General features: G+C 38.2%; 1 protein-coding gene across 8 annotated transcripts in view; it reads left to right on the forward strand.

Moving 5' to 3' along the window:
- Positions 1-26,446, forward strand: part of LOC128858936 (transcription factor btd-like) — a 63,637-nt gene that overhangs the window by 9,153 nt on the left and 28,038 nt on the right. Inside the window, exons 1-2 of one of the 8 annotated variants that reach the window (XM_054095533.1) lie at positions 24,742-25,415; positions 25,602-25,906. The exons of 5 other annotated variants lie outside the window; for them this stretch is intronic. The gene's annotated coding sequence lies outside the window, so the exon portion shown is untranslated. Of the gene's footprint in view, positions 1-15,320; positions 15,442-24,741; positions 25,907-26,446 lie in introns of those variants that run through there. 2 more of the 8 variants (XM_054095530.1, XM_054095534.1) reach the window with 2 other exon arrangements.

Genomic DNA, 26,446 nt, shown 5'->3' on the forward strand with positions numbered 1-26,446 from the left:
TTTAACTGTTCTTCATTATTGCCATTATTTGCAAGACATTACAAGGCAGCGGCCTCTTCTCCCGCTCTCGCTCTCTCTATGGCGAGCCCAGCGCTAACGTGCACCGCCCGCCTTTCAAATTCTTTTAGCCTAAGCCAACGGACTTTCGTAATCTCTTTAGTACACTGGTGGGTAAATATGTGTGTATGCATGTATTTTATTTTGTTTTTTTTTGGTTCGTTGCTACACCCACATTCCATGCACGTTTTGTCGGCGCGCTGCACTATTTTTGTGGGCTTACTTTGCTTTGGTGTATTTTTGGTGTTTCTGTTGTGGCAGTCGTTGTGAAAATATATTGCAATTGCATATGGCAGGCAATAAACTTGGCCAAAATGCGAAAAACCAAAATAAACACCCACTTACGAATGTCTATGCGCGCATACATATATACTTGTATAAAGGGTGGTTCAAATGTAAAATAATTTAAAAAAAATTATATAGAAAAATGGTATTTTTCGGTATACTAAATTGTAACATTGTGTGGTAACAGTGGTCTGAATTCGATTAAAACAGGTCCTGGTCATGCCTTACAAAAAATTTTAACTAGAAAATTTTACCACACATAAAATAATTTGTTAAACAGGCTCGAAATGTATTCTAAATGGTTGTAATCGACTTTAAAGACAATAAATTGTAATCCTCATTGATTTTTCTAATAAAACTCGGGTAGAAAATTTCACCACAGTAAAAACTAATTAGGTCCAGAAGCATATTAATGGCTACTAAATTCAATCTAACTAGTTTTTACTGATTCTAAAGAAGATGTAGTTCCGGTAATTTTTTCTAACAAAAGTTAGTGAGGAAATTTCACCACACAAACAATAATTTGTTTTAAATTGATTCTAATGGTATCGAAATTGATTCTATTGATTCTAACGACCATAAACTGCAATTTTGGTGGTTCTCTCCAAAAAAACTTCGGTAACAAATTTCAGTACACCCGAAATTAATTCACCACAGTAAAGACTAATTGTCCCGAAAAGCATGCTAATGGCTTCTGACTTCAATCGAACTAGTTCTTATTGATTCTAGAGGCAGAAGCTGCTTCTGCTCATTTCTTCTAGCTAAACTTAGATAAAAAATTTTACCACACAAACAAACATTTATTTTAAATTGATTCTAATTGGTTTGAAATTTATTCTAATTGGCTATAACTATTTCTAACGACCATAAGCTGCAAACACAAAAACTAATTGCTCCCAAAAGCATTCTGACGGCTTCTAAGTCAAATCTAATAAATTTAAGGGATTCTGAAGATAGTACGCTTCAATTTCACGCGTTTTCTTTAAAAAAATTAGGTAGGAAATTTCATCACACAAAAATTTAACTAGCTCGCAATTGCTGCTAATGGGTTTCAGTTAGTGTTTCGATCAATATTTGATGCGAGAAATTGAAGAGACTGCAATTCCAAGGGAGCAAGAAATTAAGAAGTTCTAAATACAAAAGTTCTAACAGAATTTTTTGAGTCTAATTTGATAGCATTTTACATCATTGACTTCCATTTGTGATGGCAGTTGCCGCAGCCGTACACTTGGTGTGTTTGTTTTTTGTTGCTCAAAGTTACTTGCCTCTAAAATGGAGTTGTTCTTCTTTTTTAATTCAATATTCATTAAGGATATTAAATATTCATAAAGGTTGTTCTCCCTGCTATTTCACTGTGCGATGGTGTTTCCAGTGCTAAAGCCATTTGTAATTTTTTGCATCACTTATGAGTGGATCACCCTGTACATATCTGTATGGCACATATCATTTATAGGTATAGTCAGACAGACAGAAACCATTGCAGCATAACAATTTCAAATGTTTGCTTGCAAAACAAACCAAAAAACAAAATACTACTTTTTTCGTAGTAGACCCAGGAAAATGTTTTGCCGCGCTCAGCTCTGCTCTGCTCTTGACATGTTTCGTTTTTCTTGGCATATGTTTTTGTCATGGCATAAATTTAAATTTACTCTTGACAGGATGTTGCTTAATATATGTATAGAAATATATACATACATATATATTTACATAAGTATATACCAACAACAACACACATTTAAATGTAATGGCACTTTCTGCATTTAGTTTTGTGGACTTACAAAAATGTAATACTCAGAATTTTCTGGTATCAACACACTCTGCTCGTATTTTGCATACAAATGGCGTGGCACTGCAATAAATACAAATAGTATTTAAAGTTTTGTTGTTGTTATACAAAAACGCACATGCATTGACTTCTTTGGGCTCTCGCACAGGCAATGGTCAATGGGGCTTGGCATTTAAGTGGTGCCTTCTGTTTGTTAAATAAAAATCGTTTACTTAGAAAATATTTGACGAAACATGGAATTTTACTATGTACGAATGTATATAAGCTCAAATTTATTGTATTGCCCCAATTTAGGTAAAATGATTCCAAGTAAATTTTATTTTAAAAGCAATTTATTTTTGTAGTTACGAAAAATTGCTTTTCGCAGTGATGATAAGCAAACTTTTTATTCGAAATAGGGCCACTCTCCAAGCTTATTCCTGGAGTTAAGCTTAGTTAACTTTTTCATGAGTCGAATTCGAGTGATGAATTCTTGAGGTTAAACAAAATCCGACTTTGATTGCTTGATGCGCTTCAAGAGACTGTCAGTCCTTCAAGCTGAGTTCGTGGGGTGGTCACTGATGGTATTTGGCTTCATCAGTGATTCATTTTGCATTTGTCAAAATGGATCTTTAGTTAGTCAGATCAGTCTGCTGATCCCAATGTAGTCCTTCTAGAAGTCGTACAAGTAGAATTTGTGTCACCGAGATATAATTAAAGTGATTTTTTTTTTTTTTTTCAATGACGGGAAAGCACGGCGAAACGGATTACTATCTAACCCAAATTCTCAGCGGACAAGGTTCCTTTCTTGCGTACCTCCACCGTTTTAATCTAGCAGATAATTCGACCTGCGCAGAGTGCTACAGCGAAAATGAGAGTGCAGAACACGTGACTCTTCACTGCGCCAGATTTTATGAAGAGCGCTTCGAGCTAGAAAAAGTCCTCGGCGCCGTTCCTACACCAGATAACCTTGTAACGCGAACGCTGAACTCGAAAGAGAAATGGGAAGCAGTAAAACAGTTCGCAAAAAGGATATTAATAAAACAGCGAAATTTAGAATGAGAGCGCAATGCGAATGCGAACGATGTAGAATACCCAACAGATGCCCAGATGCGTCGCCCCAAAAAAGCCATTTTGAAACAGGTCTCCTGTGCGGATGACTGTATTCATGAACAAATGACAAGCACAAACGCGTGGGGTAAAGCCTCAAGCGAACATACACAGGCGACAAGTCGGTATCGAGTAAAAATATTGCAATTTTTCGATGCCCTAATGGTGACAAACCCATGGATGCTATCGATAACGTATAACCCCAATACGCAATTAAGAGAGAAACCTGGACGCCGGTACCTGGTGTGTCTAAAAGGCATAAACACGGCTCCATCTTGATGAAATTGCTTTTAGCAGTCGCAGGGTGGAATCAGCCGAGAGGAAAGGAATGCCCTATAGCATTGCCATTGCAGCGGGAGCATGCCACACATACCACTGGTTTGACGGCATCTTTGACGATGATTCGATTTCAACCGCCTCTGAAAAAGATGAACAATTAATCGGTTAGACTCCCAGACCGGTGTAGCGTCTTCCAAGCTGAGATCTACGCTATAGACAAAGCAGAAAACACAATAAGACTGTTCGACTTACCTCCAGCAAGTCTTACCATTTTTGTTGATAGTCAAGCAGCGATCACGGCACTGGTCTCAGCGCGCATCAATTCAAGAAATGGTAAAGAATGCAGCAGGCCGCTCTCGCTTATCCAACAACTGAGCACCACACTTGCGGTGTTCCCAGATACTCTGGTGTGGAGGAAAATGAGAGCGGATGAGTTAGCAAGGAAAGACTCTGAGCTTGACCTTCAACGGGTGGTAGAGGACATAGGCATTCCTCTAAACGAACTATACACAGCGATTGATCTGAGCGTAATCGCGGAAACTAGTAGAAAGTGGTCTGTGACTACCAACTGCAGGGTCTCCAAAGCGCTCTGGTCAAAATTGAATCTCAAAAGGACAATAATGCCTGCTTGGTTTCATTAGATCAACTACCAGCGTCCTCACAAGTATTATAACGGATTACTGCACCATTTTACCTTAGGTACTTCCACTTATTGGAGCTGGTAGTTCATGCCAAAGAAGAAGTTTAAAACCGAATTGGTACTTCTCCAAGCAGTTTTCATTGCGCGACGAAGACAAGCGTAAGCATCTCATCTAGTAAGGAAAACTATACTTCTAGTAAACAGTAAAAACAAAAAATCAATTAAATTAATTTAAAATCATTTGGCAACTCTATTACAAATTATTGCCGTTATTAAGATATCTTAAATGCCCCTCGATTTGGTATCCATTTTCCATAATCAAAAATCTACAAATAAATAAATTTCTTACCAATAATTGGCAACCCTGTTGAATTTAATTTCTAAAAAAATTATTTTCTTAATATCGGCATTTGATTTCCAGTTTCTATCACTTTAAATTAACATACTAGTTATTTTTTTGTGTTCACTATTTGTTAACCCTGTTGAATTTTTTTTATTAAACGAAATGTTGTTTTGGTATCTACGGTTTCTCGTCCTCTAAATTTACATTATACATATTAATGCAATTTAATTATTTGCTAACTCTTTAAAATGAAATACCTATATATTTTTTCAATTCGTATGGAAATATTCATACCGAATTTTTTTTTATTTTATGATTTTTTTATACCTTTTTTTATAAAATGCAATATCATTTATTTATATACCCTCTTAGAATTATAGTCTAATAAATTGTGTTTTTTGTGCTTACATTTTTTTCCTAATAAGCGCGAGTTTTACGTTTGATTTAATTAATTTAATTCCTTACATATATATTGTTTTAATTTATAAAAAACAAAAAAATTGTGGCAACCTTTTTTTTTGGTTAAAGTGTTTAATATTACTTTTACTATAGTAATTTAATTTGTTGTGTAAAAGTTGGTTAAGTTTCAAGGGCCGGTGTTGATTTTGAATAAAATACAATTTTTTTGGAAATTATTGCCATTTTTCTTTATTATGATAATATCGGTATGGAACAAAATATCGGCCAAATGACTACCGCGGCCTCGGCGGCACACCTCCTCCTTTAGCTCTTGAATTGTTGCTGGCTTATCGGCGTACATCTTTTCTTTCAAATAACCCCAAAGAAAGAAGTCCAACGGTGTCAAATCACATGATCTTGGCGGCCAATTGACATCGCCGCGACGTGAGATTATTCGGCCATAAAATTTTTCGCGCAAAAGAGCCATTGTTTCGTAGCAAGTGGCACCGTCCTGTTGAAACCACATATCGTCCACATCCATATCTTCCAATTCGGGCCATAAAAAGTTCGTTATCATCTCACGATAGCGAACACTATTCACAGTAACTGCCTGGCCGGCCTCATTTTGGAAAAAATACGGCCCAATGATGCCGCCGGCCCATAAACCGCACGAAACAGTCACTCTTTGTGGGTGCATTGGTTTTTCGGCAATCACTCTTGGTTAATCATTTGCCCAAATGCGGCAATTTTGCTTATTGACGAATCCACTGAGGTGAAAATGTGAGGTCACGAAGTGCGCGATATGCATTTTGATTTGAACGCCATAATAAGCCTGAATAACTTTAACGCGTTGCTCGATTGTGTATCTTTCCATGGTGAGTTAATCTGAAATTGAAAAATGTCAAATGGAATGCAGAAAAAAACTTGATGTTTAGATGTGGTTCCCATTCAGCATCAGCCCTTGAAATTTAACCACCCTTTAGTTTTTGGTACATTACAAAAAAAGATGTGGCAACCTTGTTTTTTTGGTTAAAGTTTTTAATGTTACTATTTTAATTTAATTTGTTGTATAGTGTTTCGTACATTACAAAAAAAAAAAATTTATCCACCTTGTTCTTTGGTTAAAGTTTTTTAATAATTTTATTTGTTGTATAGTTGTTTTGTAATATACGTTACACAAAAAATGTGGCAATCTTGGTTTTTTACTTTTGTAGAAATGATTTTCGTTTCTAAAATTTTATTTTGGTTTTTCTTTAATAAACATGCATTTACTAAACAAGTTGTGGGCAACCCTATAAAAAAGTTGTTTAAACTTGTTTTTTAACGCCGGAGATTTGTCGATCATCTTTAATATATTTTGTCATTTCAAAACTTATCCGAGATGTTAAGTTGAAATTTAAAAAACCCAAAAGTTGGTAACAAATATTGCAAAAATAAAAATAGGCGCTGCTATTTTTAAAATTTTTATTATTTATATCAGGTCTGTCCATAAGTTCGTGCGTATTTTACCCATAATTTCACTTTTGTAAAAAATTATTCGCGGAATATAACGGAACTATTTATATTTTCTTTGATATATTGTGCATTCAACAAGTGATTTTAATCGCGGATAGAAACACGTGTTGTTAAAAAATCAAATAGAAACTTCGAACGCGTATAAGAGGCATATTTTGTATTTTTTTTATAAAAGTGGTAAAAATGCAACAACTGCTGCTGCAGAAATAAACACTGCTCACGGAGAGGATACCGTGAGTGTAAGGACTGCGCAAAAGTGGTTTTCAAAATTCCGAAGTGGTAACTGCGACGTGGAGGATGCCCCGCGCGGTGAGCCAATTTTAAAAGTCGATATGATAGCTCAGAGGTTAAATTCATCGGGTTCCGTCGCCAACCTTCAGCAAAGAGTGAATGTGTGCTCTCAGCTGCTGCAACGGATTGAAAATGACAGTTGCTTGAACCGTAGCATTACTGGTGATGAAAAATCGGTCCTTTACAATAATCCTATTCGCGTGACACAACGCAAGACCTCATACCGCAAGGCAAACATTAGGCAAGCTGAACGAGCTCGGATGGGAGCTAATGCCGCATCCACCATACTCTCCGGATATTGCACCTTGTGATTATCACCTTTTCCGTGGACTTCAATCCCATATGAGTAACAAGAAGTACTCCTCAAAAGAAGCTATAAAAAGTGATATCGAAGCGTATTTTGGCTCCAAGGACAAACAATTTTTTGAGCAGGGAATTAAAAATTTGCCTAACGTTGGGAAGACATTGTAAATAATGAAGGAAAATATATTATTGATTAATAAATACTTTAAACATCTTTTTTATTAATTTTAAAACCACCTTTAAAAAACGCACGAACTTATGGACTGACCTGATATACATATGTATATATACATAGTCTCGTAGTCCCTAGGGAGATTATTACATTACATATTTACATTTCTTTTAAATTATTTTATTTAAATTTTTTTTTGATTTGTTTTGTTTCTTTTTTTCAGTTTAATTTAATTTCAATTTATTTTGGTTTAAATTTTTAAAATTTTTTTTTTAAATTTACTTGCAATATTTTAATTTAATTTACTTACTAAAACTTTTTTTCCACAGTGCGTACTTACTCACTCAGAATATAATCTAAAAAATAAATGCAAAATTTCAAATTCCCCTCTTTAAATATTTAATTTCACCAAATTTAGTCCTAACTTCATAAACTTCTTACCATAACAAGTCGCATCACACTCTTTTTGCGGTCAGTCGCCGCAAAAACATTTATATAGTTAATCCACTCGCTTATTAAGTTTATGATCACGAATAACTGCTTAATTAATTTTTAAAACAAACGGTAACTGCGTATGTTTTTAAATTTTTCTACACCAGAAACCTTTACCGAACCTTTTCCATCTGCACGCTACCAACAGAGGCACCTTTGTATGAATTTCACCTACTTCCCCTTTTGAACCTTTGCTTACCTTTCTCGAGCTTTTACATTCATTTTTTTCCGCCTCCCGCATGGTGCTCAGCAAATTTATCACGTACCTATGCCACGTGCTTACCTTTGCTTCAGGGCTAAAGCAAAGTTAACCAATTTACCGTTACAACCGTTATAGGCGGTCATTTAATCAATTATGCAAAAAATGATTCACAATAAAAATGAACACCTTTAAAACGTATCACCACCACCACTGCCGACGCCATTTGATGACTACACGAATACTAAGCAGCAACAATAAAGGCACACTGCCTTGTGTGTGTGTGTGTGTGTGGCGGTCTGCGTATGAATGAGAAGGAGAAGAATGCAAGCAAGCGCTCTGCTATTGCACTCATCATCATCTCATATAACGGCTGTATAACCCCACCACTGCGTAGCGGCTCTTGCTGACATACCTATGTACTCGTATACCTGCAACGGTACTGAGGATGCTTGTTGTAAATTGTTGTGTCGTAAATCGTCGTATGTCGTGTCTTTCGGGTTTGTACGCCGTTATTGTGGTTGTTGTCCCTATTCCTTTCTTCCCTATGTTTTGTGAATGAATGTTTTTTTCGCTTTGATTTTCTTTTTTTTTGTAACTGCTGTTCTGTTGATGTTGCCTTTGCAGCACGTATCAGCGTCTTGCATTAATAATTAATTAAATGTACAACACTGGCGTTGCATTCGTAAAGACTGTGAGCGTCTTTTGATGCTGTGTTTTGGTTGTTATTTTGTATTTGTTTCGGTCTCTAAGTGAATCTGTTGCGACAGCTGAGAAAGTCATTTAGGCTATGCACAGACAATTGGTTTTTGAGGGTAGGATGTGGCTGTGTTTTGGTTAGGTTTTTTCTTCCATTTCAATACTCCCAACTATGCATTTTTGTAGACCCGAGAACATTGTTTTTTAGAACCGCTACTTCCGGCAGTCTATCGTGTCTGTCCTACGCTTCCCTAGAAAATATAATTCCAGCTGTGTTAGGTTGAACGACTTGCGCTTAAGTGCAGAGTTCATTCGGAGGCCATAGCGACGGTTTGTGCTGTTGAGCAATGATTTTTTGAGTCCCATCTCTATATGACCTTGTTTTTGGCGGCACAACTAGCAAGTACAGCACCCAGACAACATTAAGTCCATTGTACTGCACTCGGATTCCCTTTTTAATTTTCTGGAAATCTACCCAACATCCGAAGAAATCTGAGTAGATCTCGGTGGTCGGTCCCAAGGATGGTCGCTCCTTAACACATCAGTGCCAAAAACCTCTAGCCTGATACGAACAAAAGCTGGACAAGCGCACAGAAAGTGGTGCGCCGTCTCATCCTTCTCTCCACATGCGGTGCTGAGTGCATTGTCTGTGATGCCTACCTTTTCCATGTGCTTCACCCATAGAAAGTGGAAAGTCCAATCAGCAAGCAGTCCCTTCTGCTTAATGACAGAAGGATCTGCGACAGTCGGTCGGCTATGACAAGTAAAATCAGTTTTATCTATCTGCAATCTTTCTCAGCCTGCAAAACTCGTTTGTGGTTGAAGTAACCCGTTTGCTAACCGTAGCTTTGATGGCGAACTTTAGGCGAATACAGACTGTGTTCTAAGGGTCTGGATCTTCGAAGTAGGGAGATTTGAAGCACAGTAAGGGTTAAATGCACTCTATCTCCTCATTTTCATAGCTTCTACAAACTACCGAATCTAGTGAACAAGTATCCAATGGTGCCTCGTTTGTATTCCCCTGAAAAACCGTACATTCGTTTTTGTGTGTATCAGAAAGTTCCGTATTTTTATTTCATCTCTCGTCTTATGTTAACCAAAGAGGAAGTAGAGCTCTGCAAGTTTTCAGATGAGTTCAACTGCTGTAGTAGCTGAGGTAGTATTTTCCTGCACATTTCTCGGTGCTTCAAGTCCGTTCTCAGTCTGTTGCATTCCTGGTTGCTTCAAAACACTGCTATCTTTCGGAACCACGTACAGATGGGCGAAGAGTTTCTAGAGATCTCCCATTTTCTTGAACAAATTTTGAGTTGATCTTCATCAAGCTAGGAACCTGGATAACAATCTGGCTGTCTAGGAAGAATACCGGGAGTGAGATCGGTCCATCACTTCAATACCCTTATGCTAGGATCCAGTACCATCAATGCAGCGCGATTTCAGATGCTTTTGTTAGTCAATTCATCAGAGGCACATCCAAGAAATCCAAAGTCTCAAGTACTCAATATCTTACAGGCAGAGTCATCTCAACTGGTAACCCTCTATAGTGACCTTAGAACCTCGCCTCCTTCCATTGCACTGCAGTGCGAAAAGTCAGTGCGACGTACAACTAAAAACACAAAAGTTGTCCAAGTAAGTTTTTGAAGTAAAAACGCCAACAAAATAAAAGAAATAAAAAGAAAAAGCAACACAAAAATAGAACCGGCAAATATGAGACAAACAAGTACTCGTAAATGCAGTCGGGAAATAGATAAAATCATTAAAAAGTTATTTTGCTGTTGCAGTGTCGCGCACTATATATTGAGTAGGTGGGGAGGGGGGAACCAAACAAAGCATTGCCGCAAAAGGGTACGAGGTCATAGAGTGGAACAGGTCAACAGCAACAGCAACAGCAACAGCAACAATACTCCGAACCGCAAAAGCAATGATAGAAGAAAAATGGCAAAGCATGCACCATTTGGGGAGAGAATAGAAAACAAGCAAACCAAGCAAGCCAAAGCGGAAACACCACAAAGCCAAGACGTTGGGCGGCCGCGGCGCTAAAGTCAAGTTAAATCAAGGCGTGCAAACTGCTGGCAGTTGGGACTTTTGAGTGGCAGTGAGCCGAAAGTGACGCCAAAGAGCAGAGGCTGTTGTTGTTGCGGCGGCGGTCACATGTCACGTGCAGATGGAGAAAATTGCAGCCTCAATGATGTCGACGGCGATGGTTATAGCAGCCGACAGATTGAAGACGCAGAGGCAACCAAAGAAGCAGAGATGCTGAAGATACTTTTGGCGGCAGAGAAAGGAAGCAAAGGGAAAGCAAAAGTAGCAATCTAACAATAAGTAGTGGAGGTGGTAGTGGAAGAGAGTAACAGTGGGTAAAATAAATGCACAAAATTGCAGAATGGCGGAGTGCAGTGCGGGGGTAAAAGCGTAAATGCAGCAAAGTGAATGGGAAGACTGGTGAGACTGCTTGGGTGAGTAATTGATGGAAGGAGGATGGAAGGGGGAAGAAAGGAAGAGTACGGAAGGCAAAGTGGAAATAAGAAATATGAAAGAAATGAGGTGATGCAGTGAGAGGGTAATGTGCAGGCTAATATGCAGTTGCTTGAATGGGCGAATGGCTAGTTGATATGCTGGTGTTCACACTACGAGGCGGGGCTATTAAATAACGAAACTGATGACGAGCTTTTTTTTCCAATTAGTGGTGTGGGAAGACGAAAGATTCTGAGCAAGATTTTCGCTTTGCACGTTGGCAACGGCGAATATCGCAGGCGATGGGACGATGAGCTGTATGAGCTTTACGACGACATAGACATAGCGCAGTGGATAAAGATCCAGCGGTTGCGTTGGCTGGGCCGTGTCGTCCGAATGGATACAAATGCTCCGGCTCTGAAAGTATTCGATGCGATACCAGCTGGTGGTAGCAGAGGAAGAGGAAGACCTCCTTTAAAAACAAACACAAAAATAAAAAATTGGCACGTACACTTCGGTTAGGTTTTTGGCCGAGCTCATTCTCTTATTTGTGGTGTGGTCTTGATGTTGTTCCACAAATGAAGGGTTCTACAGTTTTAAGTCGACTTTGAACGGCAGATTTTTTTACGAGAAGCTTTCTTTTATGGCAGAAATACACTCGGAGGTTTTCTATTGCCTGCTGAGGGGCGATCGCTATTATACGAAACTTTTTCTTTTTGCAAGGAGACGCGAATGCTAGTCACGCACCAACGGCCACGCTACGACGGCCGCCATTTAGACTTTCAGGGCACCAAACGAAAAAAAAAATACTCACACAAAAACAACTCTAATGCGAGCGGAGCTTCATTTATTAAATAGCTTGCCGAAGCGAGAGATACTACAGTCGAAAGAGAAGGTTTTACGCTAAACAGCTGGCGGTTGCTGGCGGCTGCTGGCATACTTCTTCTACAGCAGCGCCAGTTTCATTATTTGTTAGCCACACCTCGTATATCGGAGGCTAGGCAGGGCATCTAAGTAGTGCAGGGCAGTGAGTGTTGTTGTTCGTGTTGGCGATGGTGGTGTGGAAGATTCCTCAAAGTTGCATGATGTCAGTGGCAAGCAACATAACAAGTTGCGGTGCTTGTTGTTGTTGTTGTAGCAGATTTGCGATAGTTAAATACTTAGAGAAGGCAAGCCGTGCACTATTTTTTGCATATGAACAGCAAAAGTAACAACAACAACAACAACAACAACTTGTAGAACCGCAAAGACAAAAACTAGACATGCGGTTGGCATTGACGCGCTTCTGTGTCGTAGTCTGTTGGCGTTGCATGGCGTTAGCCATGTTGCAATATTTGTTGAGCTTTCCCCCCCCACATATATACACACACACACACCCACATGCACATGTATATACTCACTTGACATGCTCGCGTCATTTGCCGTTTTTTCTCCATCACACCAAAATAGATAAAAATATTTGTATGCCTGAGTGGGTGAATAGAAAAATGCTTGTGTGTAATGCTGTTATTGTTGTTTTTGCAACTCTTAGCTATTTGTTTAGCTTTAGAAAAGCGTCAAGTGCACACAAAATATCACAAACATACACACCCACACACACACACACATGCGCAGCCATGTACCCTGAGTGGGTAGATACAAAGCACTGAATGACAAATGCGAGGGGAAAAAAGCACAAATGCAAAGTTCAAGCCACTAACGAAAATATTGTTGATTCGTGTGAATGCATGGGGTATGACACCTAAAAGTATAACACATTTTATTATTATTATTATTTATGTATTCTCTTTTTTCTTTGTGTGTGTGTGTTTGTTGTTTTTGTTGCTCTGTGCTTTGCTCGCTAATGAGCAGCGTGTTGTGTAGCGCAGTAGGGCAGTAATTAGTGTTGTCAGCGTGCGAGCATTGGGACAAGTGAATGACGTCGTCATTTGAAAGTGGCGCATACATAGTTTTAGTGGAAACAGATGGCGTATTGAGAGAAAAGTTCATTTAAAGTGGTATTTTAAGTATTTCTGTTGACTTTGGGTTAATTTTTATAAACTAGTCTTGATTGGGGCACTTTTAGTGGTGATAGGTGTATAGGAGTAAATGGTTGCGGGTCAATAAAGAATGTATTTACAGGCGGAGAAAAAGCAAGTGGTACTTTTATGGGCTTGCCTAAGTCGAATGCTTGCCTTTAGTGTGAGTTTTATCATTTTCCCATATGGTTTGCTAAACACTTCACCTCGTCTATACAAAAAATGATCTTAAAATTTTGTTTTATTATTTAAATATGCTAAAAACATCCCGAGAATGGACATCCCGAAAAATCATTGATGAGACAAATTTCTATAAATCATTTTCTGTATTTGACCCCAGTAGGAAAACAATTTTTCTTAAATTTTTTTGCTTAAATATTGTAAAAGTATCCCAGAATGTATATCTAATGAAATCACCCATGAGGAAAATGCTTATCAATCATTTCCTATATATGGTTTCCTTAGATCCCTCTAGGAAAAACGTTTTTCTGCTATTTTAAATTAAGTAAAAATATGCTAAAACATCTCAAGAATCGTTATCTAAAGAGATTTATCAATAAAAATATGTTCAAAAATCATTTTCTACATATATGGCCTCCTCCGACCCCTCTAGGAAAAAGTTCTTCTCAATTTTTTTTAAATTAAATATTTTAAAAACATCCAAGTAATGGATATTCAAAGGAAATTATCAATTAAAGATATATTTAATAATCATTTTTTATAAATGTCTTACTCAGACACCTCAAGGAATTTTTTTTTTCAATTTTATTGAATTTAAATATTCTAAAAATATCCTAAGAATGGTTATCCAAATGGAATTATCGATTAAAAATATGTTTAATGCTCATTCTTTATTTAAGGCTTTCTTAAACCCCTCTAGGAAAAAATTTTGGATACAAATTTTTTTTCTTCAAATATTGTAAAAACATCCCAAGAATAGATATAAAATAATTATTGATGAGACAAATACGATTTACTGTGACCCCTCTAGGAAAAAGTTTTCTCGCAATTTTTTTACTTAAATATGTTCAAAACATCGAAACGATGGTTATATCCATTAGAAAAGTTTCTTAAAATCGTTTTCTACATATGGTTTGCTTAGACCCCTGTAGGAAAACTTTTTTTTTTCAATATTTTTTACTTAAATATTTTAAAAAACTCCAATGAATGGTTATCCAAAGGGACTTATCGATAAAAATATGTTGAACAATCATTTTCTATATATGATTTCCTTAGACCCCTCTAGGAACAGCTTTTTCTCAATTTTTTTACTAAAATATTGTAAAAACATCCACATAATGGATATCCAAAGGGACTTAGACCCCTCTAGGAAAAACCTTCTATATTACTAAATTTTTTTAATTAAATATTTAAAAACATCCTTAGAATGGATATTCAAAGGAAATTATCGATTAAAAATATGCTTAACAATCATTCTCTAAATATGGTTTACTTAGACCCCTGTAGGAAAACTTTTTTCAATTTTTTTTACTTAGATATTTTAAAAACATTCATAAAATGGTTATGCAAAGGGAAATATCGATTAGAAAAATTTCTTAAAACCGTTTTCTACATATGATTTCCTTAGACCCCTGAAGGAAAAACTTGCTTCTCAATTGATTTTACTGAAATATTTTAAATTTTAAAAACATCCAAAGAATGGTTAGTAAAAGGGATTTATCGATTAAAATATGTTTAACAGTCATTCTCTAAATATGGTTTCTTAGACCCCTCTAGGAAAAACCTTTTTCTATTTTTATACTTAAGAAAAAGTTTACGAAAAACATCTCAAGAATGGTTATCTAAAGATATTTGTCAATGAAAATATGTTTAACAATCATTTTCCATATATGACTTCCTCCGACCCCTCTAGGAAAAAGTTTTTTCTCAACTTTTTTTACTTAAATATTTGAAAAACATCCAAAGAATAGTTATCGAAAGGAAATTATCGATTAAAGATATATTTAATAATCATTTTCTATATATGGTTTCCTTAGACTCCTCTAGGAAAAACTTTTTTCAATTTTATTGAAGTTAGTTATTCTAAAAATATCCTAAGAATGGTTATCCAAATGGAATTATTGATTAAAAATATGTTTAACACTCATTCTCTATTTAAGGTTTTCTTAGTCCTTCTAAAAAAAAATTTGGATACAAATTTTTTTTCCTCAAATATTGTAAAAACATCCCAAGAATAGAATTCTTTGATGAGACAAATGTTTATAAATCGGTTTCTAAATACGATTTACTGTGACCCCTCTAGGAAAAACTTTTTTCTAACTTTTTTTTTACTTAATTACAGTTGTATGCTTATAATGTGAGATCTCTGAAAAGTTCTAGTGCGAAATTTGGCTGTGTTTGCTGTAAACCCGCCATAGCCGAATGAGTAGATGCTTGGCTAACAATTGAAAATTCGTGAATTGGTATGTACAAGTTTTCTAATGCAAACAAAAAAATATAAATTTTATATATTTCTACATTTTAATAATAACGAAAATGAAGAGTTTTTGTCATCAGTCTGATTACTTTTTACGAAGAAGAGGAGTTTGTGCTGATTACTTTTTGATAACGAAAATTAGAAGTATGGTTATTAGTGCCGAGAAGTTTGTGATGACGACAATGAGGAGTTTAGTTGTCAGCAGTTATTACATTGTGTTACAATAAAAATGATTAGTTACCTTTTCAGTTATAAAAAATTTCTATTGGTAAAAGAGAGATAGAATAGCACACCGACAAGGGAAACTATCAGAACTTCCCCATGGCTAGAACGAAAATGTGTAGTCGAATGAGGATAGGATGATGCTAATATGAGTGCTTATCTGATAGTCATCTGTCTTGTTGGGTGGAGCGAGCTTAAGTTGCCTTCGTCAGAACTCGTTCGGTGCTTTGGAAAGCAAATTAATGCCCAGAAAAAGAAAGCAACAATGAAAATATTTTATATTTTAATTTCAAAAACTTACCGCTGGCCGAAATGCGTTGCTAATATCTATTTCTAATCTGTGTTTGTCCTTAAAAAAATTATCTCTTGATTCAAGAATATCAGATTTAATTCTTCCAGCAACACTTCAGTGCCATTCCCGCCTATTTGTCCACAATGACGTCATTTTTCCGCTTGCTTTTTTACTTTTATTGTTGCAGCACATAAACACTCCATCGTCTTTGCACTACATAAATAAATTTGAATGGGAAAATATTTTGCTTACGCACGAAAATAGCTTTTCAATAACAAGTGTCCGTGAGTAAGAAGACAAATATCTTTCAATATTGCTTAAACAACTACAAAATATAACAAAAACAAAAGGCAAGATAAGTAAATATTAGTATTAGAAAACTAATTTCAAAAGCAATTTTCGATTTCCCGCTCGAAGCAGCTCCGTCAGTTGCGCCGCCCAGAACGACCCTGACCTTATTCACTCAGCCTTACGTAAAGCTAATGTGGATGCATAAAATTTTAATTGCCCGCTTTGAGGAATTTGAATTGGCCACAAAAATGAACAAATTTCAAAGAGTAGCCAATTTCACATACTCGTGTGGGTGAGAGTATGAGGATCTCAAAAGTGCTTGCAACAAATTATCAACTACGTACATAATTAAATTAAGACAGCAGCATTCCACTAATTTATGGTAAAGCGAGAATCTTAGGAGTAATTAAACGAGCAGCAAACACCCGGCAACACTCTGACAAATCATGCCGTTATGATGAAATTAATAGTGAGCACTACTGCGTTTCAAATGAGACCAATTAGAATGCAAAGCAAAGCAGTACAAAGTGTAAAACTGGTAGTTGAGTGCAAAGGAAGTGAATGTGAAAATAAGACGAAATAAAAAGAAACAAATGGAGCGCAAAAAAACAGAATTACACTATTAATTGAAATCTTTTACAGTGTGCGGAAGTGACAGCAGCTGTCACAAATGCTGCAAAATGATGGCCACGCCGCACAACAATGGGCCAAAATAGAGTGAGAGAGACGAGTGGAGTATAGACGCATTTTATTGAAAATGACATGATTATGGATTATGTCATGAATAGAAAAACGGACATTGAATGGCGAGTGTGGGCGTCGTAGATAAACAAGTGCTGGCCAGGAAATGATGAGGAAGAGAAAACAGTGAAGAAGTGAAGTTTTGCGAAGAAGATGATAGCGAAGAGGGAGAGCCAAGCGGAGAAGTAGTGAAAAATAGGAGCTGAGATTGTATGGAACTGCGAGAAAAATATATTTAGTTTATGAAAGTGAAAAAATGGTTTCCTGTAGAATACAAATGTGTTCGGCAACTGAAGCAGAGAAAGATGTGAATAAATAGGCGAACAATAGTGAAGGCAGGACAGTTAAAACACTACCCTTGACTACGCCACGTCACGTAGAAAATTCTGGGTAATACAGGGTCCGGCACTCGAAGTACAATCAATTAAAAAGGCCATACATTTAGTTTGGAAAATTACTTTTAATCAATTCAAAGTAAAGCAGTGCGTATAGCGTACTACACATAACAGAAGTGAAACTTTCAAGGCAGACAAAGAAAGAGGGAAAGACCCGAGAGTGAATGAGAGAGAGAGAGAGAGAGAGAAATATATCTAAATAAATTTACAACACTTGCAGATAATACAAATAGACAAAATTTAGAAAAAAACAGAGAAGGGTCGACCGGTGTAGGTAAACGCCGGACACAAACCGTGGCAACAACGCGCACTACTCCGAGCGTTTATCACCCGCACAAACGCAACGATTTCAGGACCGCAGCAATGGCACAAATTACCGCAAGGCAATACCAATAAATCCGACGCCGGAATAGATAGCACTTTATGTACGCACAAGCGCTAGCCAGGAAGCGGAAATAAGCGCCAACAAATTGGGACCAAAAAACGCCCCAAACAGTAGGCAGCGAGGAAATGTAACGCCAAAAAGTAGACACCAAAAATATATTTCCTACAAGCTTGCACCAACAAACAAGCGCGAAAAAGTAGGCAGTGTTATTTCTCACTAAATATTAGCAACCACAAGCAAAAACTCAGGAAAAATAGCATAAAGTGTTTCTAAGATATATATAATGTATAGCTCTCTATCTCCTTTCCATCTACGTTATATCTTTCTTCTCTCTCGCGGAACGAAAGTGCCCAAAACGTTGCATAGCCTTGAAATTTTACTCTTCATTCTCGTTCGCCCATCGACACCTAAGAAGTTTCACTTAAAAAATGTGTGAAAATAACAATAACACACAACAATAAATTTACTTTTGCTCGATATGACCACCTCTTGCCTTGACTATGGCCTTAGATGGCCCAGAAACGAATCGAAAGCTGCCCGAATGTGACTTGCATTTCAGCTCCTCGAGACTGATGAATCTTTTAGTTCGGACGTTGCACTCCAAAATGGCCCAAAGTCAATAATCCATCGGATTCGCGTCTCCTGAATTTGTGAGCCATTGTGTGGATGCTATGAAGTTTGGAACGTTGTTTTTTAGCCATTCTTGGTTCACTCGAGTTTTGAGAGACGGTGCCGAGTCCTGTTGAAAGTTCCATGGTCTGTCATCGAAATGTTTGTCTGCCCACCGGCTTCAAAGCAACCTCCAGAATACTTTCCCGATAATATTTCACATTTGCCTTGAGGCCTCAGGCTCGATGAAAACGATTGGAGAGCGCCCATCTGCGGTTACAGCGGCCCAAACCATTAACTTTGGCGGGTGCTTTGCCTTGGTGGCCAATCGATGACACAAATTCTCGTATGAACGGTCGGTCAAATAAAACCATTCGTTTTGGGAGTTTACGAATTGTTCAATTTGAAAAATTTTCTCACCTGAAAAAGCAATGTTCAGTAATTGACCGCTTTCAGTCAAGCGAAGCAACTCCTTCGCTCTCTTAAGTCTGACTTGTTGCTGCTTTGGTGTGGGGTCATGCGCCTTTGGATCTTGTGACGATTGACTTTCAAATCATTTTTCAGTATGCGCCGGATGCTACGGTCAGATATCTTCAGTTCTTTCGCCATTCGGGGATTTTGCTCAAGTCGCTTCTTCACATTTTGAACCATTCCACGTGACTTTGCAGTCTTTTGAGGACTACCTCCATGACGTTTCGCGATGCTACCAGTGTCATTGTAACGACGAATGGTGCGATAAACAAAAACCTTATTTATTTTAAAGTGCTCGAGCTCACGAACAATCGCTGATTGTGATTTTCCAGCCAAATATAACACAATTACACTGTTACGTTTGAAAGCCATTATTTCAATCCATCCATATTTCTTTTTTCGAGTTTACTCAGGGCAAAATCTTCCGAAGGCTTGTAAACAATAATCTGGACTGTCATTTAGCCAAATAAACGAGCTGATGACCGTGCGCGAGCGGTCTGAAGTTGGTCACTCTTCGAGTGCCGGACCCTGTATATATGAAAAATATCCCATTTGATGAAAAAATGACTTCCAAGAATCTTTGCGCTTACTTCAGAAAAGTTTACAATGTTTAATGCTATAACAACAAGAGCAACAAGTCTTGTTTTGGCGGATGATCTAACACTATGTCTAACGCTGTCTTTTAAAAGGCAATGAGAAATGAGCCGGCGCATAGTTGAAGTACCAGGCTGGTACCCCCAAGTAGCGCTAAAGCGCAATTTTGATACCAAAATGAGGCCCCTTACGGGCAGATATCTACAGCCAATCAGAGCTGTTAATGTAACGGGAAAGATTGATGGGATTTAGGGTGGCGCACTGCCCCAGGCTGTCGAAGAAAGGAGCACCCAGTGACCTTGGCCGTCTGGCTGCCAAACTCGGACATTTACAGAGAAAGTGCTCAGCAGTCTCCTTCTCTGTAAGCTGCCTACAACTTCTGCCATGGGGATTAAATGGTAAATCCAGCTCTCACAGAAAGTGAATGCCGATTGTCCAAAGACCGGTAAGCGTTGCTACAAGTGGAGAAATTGAATGGCGTGGCGTCCCCAGGGCTATCTGCCTCCTGCGTTTATTGCACTGGGGCTAGAGGTTTTTCGAAATACCAGACGAAGGAATGGAGTTTCATCTTCTGATATGTGCTCTCCTGAGAAATAAGTTGTGCAGTTCCTTTTTAACAATAGTCACGAGGATGCCGATGCAGTCGGCCGCTTCCTGGGAAGCTCATCAGCAATTTCATTTGCCTCTACGCCCCTATGACCTGGAACCCGGATCAGAGCAATGTTACTTGCACACCCAAAAGATTTGGTCTCCTCCTTACCGGAGTTGACCAATGTGGATCTGCACCATGACGTCCTCAGTGCCTTGATCGCAGCTTGACTATCGGAAAAAATGTTGATATCTTCCTCGCCCCCGAGATCCTTTTGCATACCTGGAAGATCGCCAAGACTTCTGTCTAAAAAACACGAGCAGTATTCGCCAATTTTAAGGAAATAGATAAATTGGCTGATTTAGAGAAAATCCCTGCTCCGACTCCCGATTCCATTTTGGAGCCGTAAATGAAGGTGCAAGCTTCGATACAGATTTTGCCCTCGTTCTAATCCTGCCTACTTGCTAAGATTTGCTCTAGCACAACCCTCAAACTCTAGTTTGCGGATAGAGAGATTTCTATGAAGTTCAGAGAAATACGGTGTTAACTGCCTAATAATGCTACCGTATACCTTGAGATATTGCCTCAAAAGGCCAAGCTCCTTTAACCTGATCGCACTTTGAGCAGCGACGGAATTAACGTGAAAGTAAGTCAATGGGAAGGAAGTGCAAAACGACACTAAGGGCATTACTAAGACAAGTTCTATATGCTCCGGTGGTGTCAACACAAGCACTTATTTGAGCTCTCTCCAGTTTAGTGATATTATAGCTCTTCCGAAGGGCTTCCCACCAAACCAGGCATCTGCACGTTAAAATTGGCAGGAGCACGATGTTGTAGATCTAAGATAGAAGGGTAGAGGATAGAGATATTTTAGAGGACTGATTGCAGGTGCAAATCATTAAATTTTTCTAAAGACTTAATTTAGTCTCAGCTGTCAAGTTGAGAAGCTAAAGGATTTTATTTTAGTTGAATACAAAAATTATAAAATAATACCTCCCTGAACCGTTTAATGCAAGTAGAAAACTGGGAGTCCAAGTACATCAATAAAAAATGTGCTTACTTTAGTAGCAAAATACTAATTCGATTATACGAACAGTCTAGGTTAGGTTAGGTTATGGTGGTAGTCGGTCTGTACGATCAACTCATTTATACCATGCAGGTCCGTTGTGATACCAGTGTGTTGCACGGGAATTCCATTTACCTTCCTTCATGGAACCATTTTGTGGCTCTTACGAAGCGTATAATTGATCCCATCCCAACTCTGTAAGAGAGTTAAAAAGTATTTACCTAGACAACCTGCTCTGATTTTAGCTAAGGCTGGACAATTGCAAAGGAAGTGTTCAACTGTTTCTTCCTCTTCCTCATCTCTACAACTTCTGCAACATTCATGGAAGAAAACTCCTAGACTCGAGGAATGCCTGCCAAATAGCCAGCCGATGACCGGTTATACAAGCCACGAGCTTCGAGATATCATATCTTGAGAGGCTAAGCAATTCCTTTGTCCTTTTCTTGTTTATTTGTTGCCATGGTAGCCTGGCTGTTACACATGTATCTTCATCTCTCCATGACCTATTGGCCTATTGGATAATGTTGTTTTTGATTATTAGTTTACTGGCGACCAAAGGTACTACAATGATACTTTTATCACTGAGTAGTTGAAGAGCATTACATTTCCTGGCTAACTCATCGTCTATACAATCTCTAAAATTACGCAAAATCTAACGAAATTCCACATTTGTATCTACGTAGCATTTGAAAATCAGCAGCAAATTCTTTCGTGATTAAAAAAGTCAAAAAGAAGTAACAAAAAGTGACTTAAATTACTCACATTAGCGTGTGAGTTGAAAACTTTGCTTACATATTATCAAAATCCATGTACACATAAAACATCTGACATACATACGCAACGAGGAGACCTAAACGTCAAAACGTGTTGGGATACATATTTATATCCCACAGGACTGTCTATTCCTTGGAGAGAACAAACACTTTGCTAATGTCAAGTTTAGGCGTTTACCGCACGTCAAAAACAGCTGTTCGCTATTACAGCTGACGAAAGAGTATTCGCAATGTAGTTGCATACAGGCAAGAGAGAAAATGTGTATGAGAGAGAGAGTGTGAGCGAGATAAGAGAAAGACATTTTAATGAATTGCTTTGCAGCAATGTGCCCTTGTGTTGGTGTGCATTGCGTTAAAGAGAAGCTGTGTGAGAAAATCGTAAGTACGTAAAAAACATAGAGAAGCGCGTAGTAAGAGAACTATGCTTGTCATTGGCAAGGGGGGAAAAAGGCAAAGGTGACGGTTACAGTGTGCAAGGTGAGAAGCTGTTTGAATGTTCAAGCGAAATTAATATAATTGAATATTATATTGCTAATTGAAAAGTTTTGCAGTTTGCTAAGAAGTTGCTATTAGGTCAGTTATGAAGCCAAAGGTATTAGGTACCCAATTAATTACTGAATTTTTCGTTTCAAGTGAATTAATGGTCTTTCATCAATAAATCAGAGGAATTAGTGATGAAAATTAGTTAGTACATTTATAGTTAGTAGCTCCACCCTTCACTTTGAACACATCAGCAATCCTCTGGGGCATGTTACGTACAAGCTTGGCACATTCAGCTGTATGTATGGCGTGAATTAAAGCACTCCGAGCTATTTGCGATGTTATGCCTAGTTCGCTTGCCTTACGCTTTGAACTCCATCTAAATTAGTGTTGCCGAAGATGCACGTAAACGAAAGCAAAATTATGCACATTTATGTACTTTTAACTGCCCCCCGCATACAGCCCCAGACCAAAATGCTGTCTCCTCCAACCCACCGTTGGGCACCCTGGTCTGGTCAGACTGACTTTTTCGACTTTGGACGTGAATTTAACATATTTTTACTGTAGCTAACGACTTGAGCTTGCAGGTGGCTGTCCTAAATTTAATTTTCTATCGATTTATGGATATTATCTTTTAAAAAGGATCCCCGAACAGGTCGAAAAAATGCCAGAGACCCGGGTGCTCAACCGAAGGTTTTAAAAAAGATGCCCAACGGAGGGTTAACATTGGGTCCCATGCAATCTGGATGACACTGTTCGCCAATCCGTTGACTCGCGTACGTCACTCCAGGTGTTCCAAAATACAGGTGGATAGGTTAAAAAGCGTATCATAAGATTTGTGTTATTTCTACGAAACTAGACTGGTATAAGAGCTGTGCTTATTGGAAGTAAGCTAAGCCTTCCTCGAAGTTGGTTTCAGGCCACGGAACATTCGACCAATCTTCGTCCATAAAATGTTGGTATTGGACAGCCCATTCCAAACGCTTTTTCCGATTTTTTTCTAAAATCCACGGCTTCTTACGTGCTTTGCATTCTTTTAAACCTGCTTGCAGCAGCCTTCTTGTAGCTGTTCGAGTACTAACGGATTTTGCAATTTCTTCCGAGGGGCCAGCTGCAAGGGCAGAAGAGGATTTTTTTTACGATCTTTGAGAGACTCGCGTATAAGTTTTCGGTATTTGCGTTCATTAGTGAGGCGTTTGCTGCCACTTTTTGACTTGCCAACTACCACTTGGAGTGCCAAAATAGCGCGCGAGCTATTTCTGTCTCGTGCGAGCTGTTTCTGTCCCGCGCTCGTTGGTGCCAGTTGGAATTCTCGAGTGCGGACAAGTTCTGCAGTACTTGGTCCTTCTAACGAAGATGTGGTCTTCCTTTTTCTCGCTTCCCTTTATAGGGTACCTTGTCGCAGATTCGCCTTGCCGGAGAGTCTATTTTAATATGGGTCACATGGCCAAGCCAGCCTAGTCGCTGCATTTTTACACGTTTAGCTATGCCCATGGCCCTATGGAGCACATAAAGCTCGCTGTTTCACCGTACATGGTACTCACCAACTACGTAGAGGGAGCTAAAGAGCTTACGTAGAATTTTTTTCTCGAAGCCTCCCAAAATTTCTCTTCTGCGCCAGCGTTTTGTAGAATGTCGTTTGGTCCTTCGACAGAGAGCTCTGCTTTTAAATTGCGTACTGAGCCCAAAGAAACACCTGTTGGCAAAAGTTATTCTTCGTTTGAGACTAAAACAAATTTAATGTAAAGGCAAAGCTAGAGCTGAAACTAAAGCTAAGTTGATATTGATTGGGGCGAAGACTAAAACTGGGGCGAATACCGAAACTATTAATAATACTGGTATCAAGACTGAGCTTAATATATTTATAATTCTTATTTTAACTATAAGACAACCGACGACCGCAACAGTCAGTTCTACGTTACCGGAACGACCCTAAACGACTTGTATCCGGCCAAGCACTGCCATTCTAGCAGCATTCCCCGCACATGTATTGGGGATGTTCATGCTGCTACAACAAAAACAAAAGCAACAACAACAACTAAGACTAATACTGACAATAGCACTAAGCACACTACAAAAAGGATATTAAAAATCTGATAAAAACTTAACTAAGGCGCGAACTAAGAAGAAGCCTACAACTTCTACCACGTCTAAGATCGGAATTAAAATTAACATTAAATCTAAAAGGACTCGCTCCCTGCCTTTCCATCCACTTTAATACGCTTGCGCTGCATTTGCTGAATAGATTTTAAAATTACCTCGGTTCAAAGTTCAGTCGTAGTTTGATTTCTAATTTTGTCCCTTTTCTTTTCTGCAGCAAGCATACGTCTGTCCTATAAGTTGACTACGTTTTGAATAAAATCACACAAAAATCCTTCCTTTTGATGCCACCTAATTTCAATTTATCATACACAAACGGTGCGTGCACCAAATAAAGGTCACAACTCACCTCATACAAAGGGGAAGCAATAGCGGCTCATCAAGCAATGCACTCATTCGCACTTATCCCACAAACTACAAACAACAGGTGTTAAAAGTAAAGGAGATGAAAATAAACAACAGTAAAACACTAACAACAGTAAAACTAAACAACAAAATGCCACCGATGTGAACAGAAGCTAACGCTACTACTTCGTGGCTTGCGATTGGTCAGTGAGCAATACGAGAGTTAAAGCAACAAATAGGCATGAAATTAAATATTAAACTGAAAAGGGGGTCATTGAAGTTGGATTGTATTGTGTGAATGGTGTGGAATGTGGTTGAACTGCCTGAACACTGAGTGACAGAGGAATATTTTTTCGTGACGACTTGAAATTGATTAGCTAATCGAAAGTTAAACAGTAGCAGCGGCAGCAGAAGGCATATAACTTGCAAAAGAAGGAAAAGAAAAAATAAATAAATAAATAGAAATAAAAAAATAAAAAAAAAAAGCTACAAGGTGGCGCGAAATTAATCACGCTATGGGAAGATTTATAATTTTAGTTAATGGCGTCGTATGCGTCTCATATTTGACACTTGTGAACTTGGCAGTGGCCAAACACCTAACAGAAGTGTAAGCACCAATAATCTTTTAACTGGACAATTGCAGTACACAAACAGACTAGCGACGGAGCGCGTGCAGGGCAAAATAAAGATTTTCGTTATTTAAAATAATTTTGATTTTATTTAGTAAAAAGTGATTAAAAAAATTTGTCGAATGATTAATTTTGCGCCACCCTGTAACTTGTATACTTTGCAGATATAAAAATATGAAATATGCTGTTATATTTGTATATAAAGCAAGTGAATGAGTGAGTGACCGCGCAGGCAGCGAGCGCTTGAATGATGCTGAAAAAAAAAATTCCAATACCAAAAAAAAACTTCCAAAGCAAAAAAAAAAAGTTTGCTTCGCATGCAAGCAGTGATTGTAGAAACAAAAACAAAGTGCTGTGTGACGTTCCCACTGCTACAGCCCCGATTCTGACGAAAAAACAGCAGCGCAGCACATTTCGTCAGCTGGGACAGGTGTTACAGTTTCTTTCGGCGCGGCGCTTTGTTGTTCGGGTTTGTTATTTTGTGGCTTATTATTTGTATTATTGTTTACATTAGCTGTTGTACATGTGTGTATGTGTGTGTGGTTTATCGTGCACGAGCTTGTTTTTGTTGCCGGTGGCGTGCATTTTCGGTAATTGAATTTGAAATTGAAGTGCGCGCGTCAGACTGCTTGACAGCGCCAGAGAAGTGAGGAGCAGAAATGGAGGTTAAAAAACTTTGAACAACTGTAAAAAAAAAAACAAAAGAAAAACTGAAACAGAGACTACCGACTTATGTGGATCATGGCAAGCAATGCTGCAGTGACGCAACAGCGATGAACATCTGAGCGGGTAGACACACACACGCTTACTCGTTCACGTAGATGCGTAATCGTACAGGAAAACATAGGCAGTAATGGCATAAAAACACACACACACACATGAACAGGGAGCCAGATGAGTAGGCAGTGGCTTATAATTAGGTAATAGTGTTGTGCTGCCCGAGGGCGCTCGCATGTCGTGCCGGAGTTTCCAAGCATATCAGTTTAACAATAATTGGCGTGCTGCTAAA

Source organism: Anastrepha ludens, chromosome 3 (assembly GCF_028408465.1).
Source record: "Anastrepha ludens isolate Willacy chromosome 3, idAnaLude1.1, whole genome shotgun sequence".
Taxonomy (NCBI): domain Eukaryota; kingdom Metazoa; phylum Arthropoda; class Insecta; order Diptera; family Tephritidae; genus Anastrepha; species Anastrepha ludens.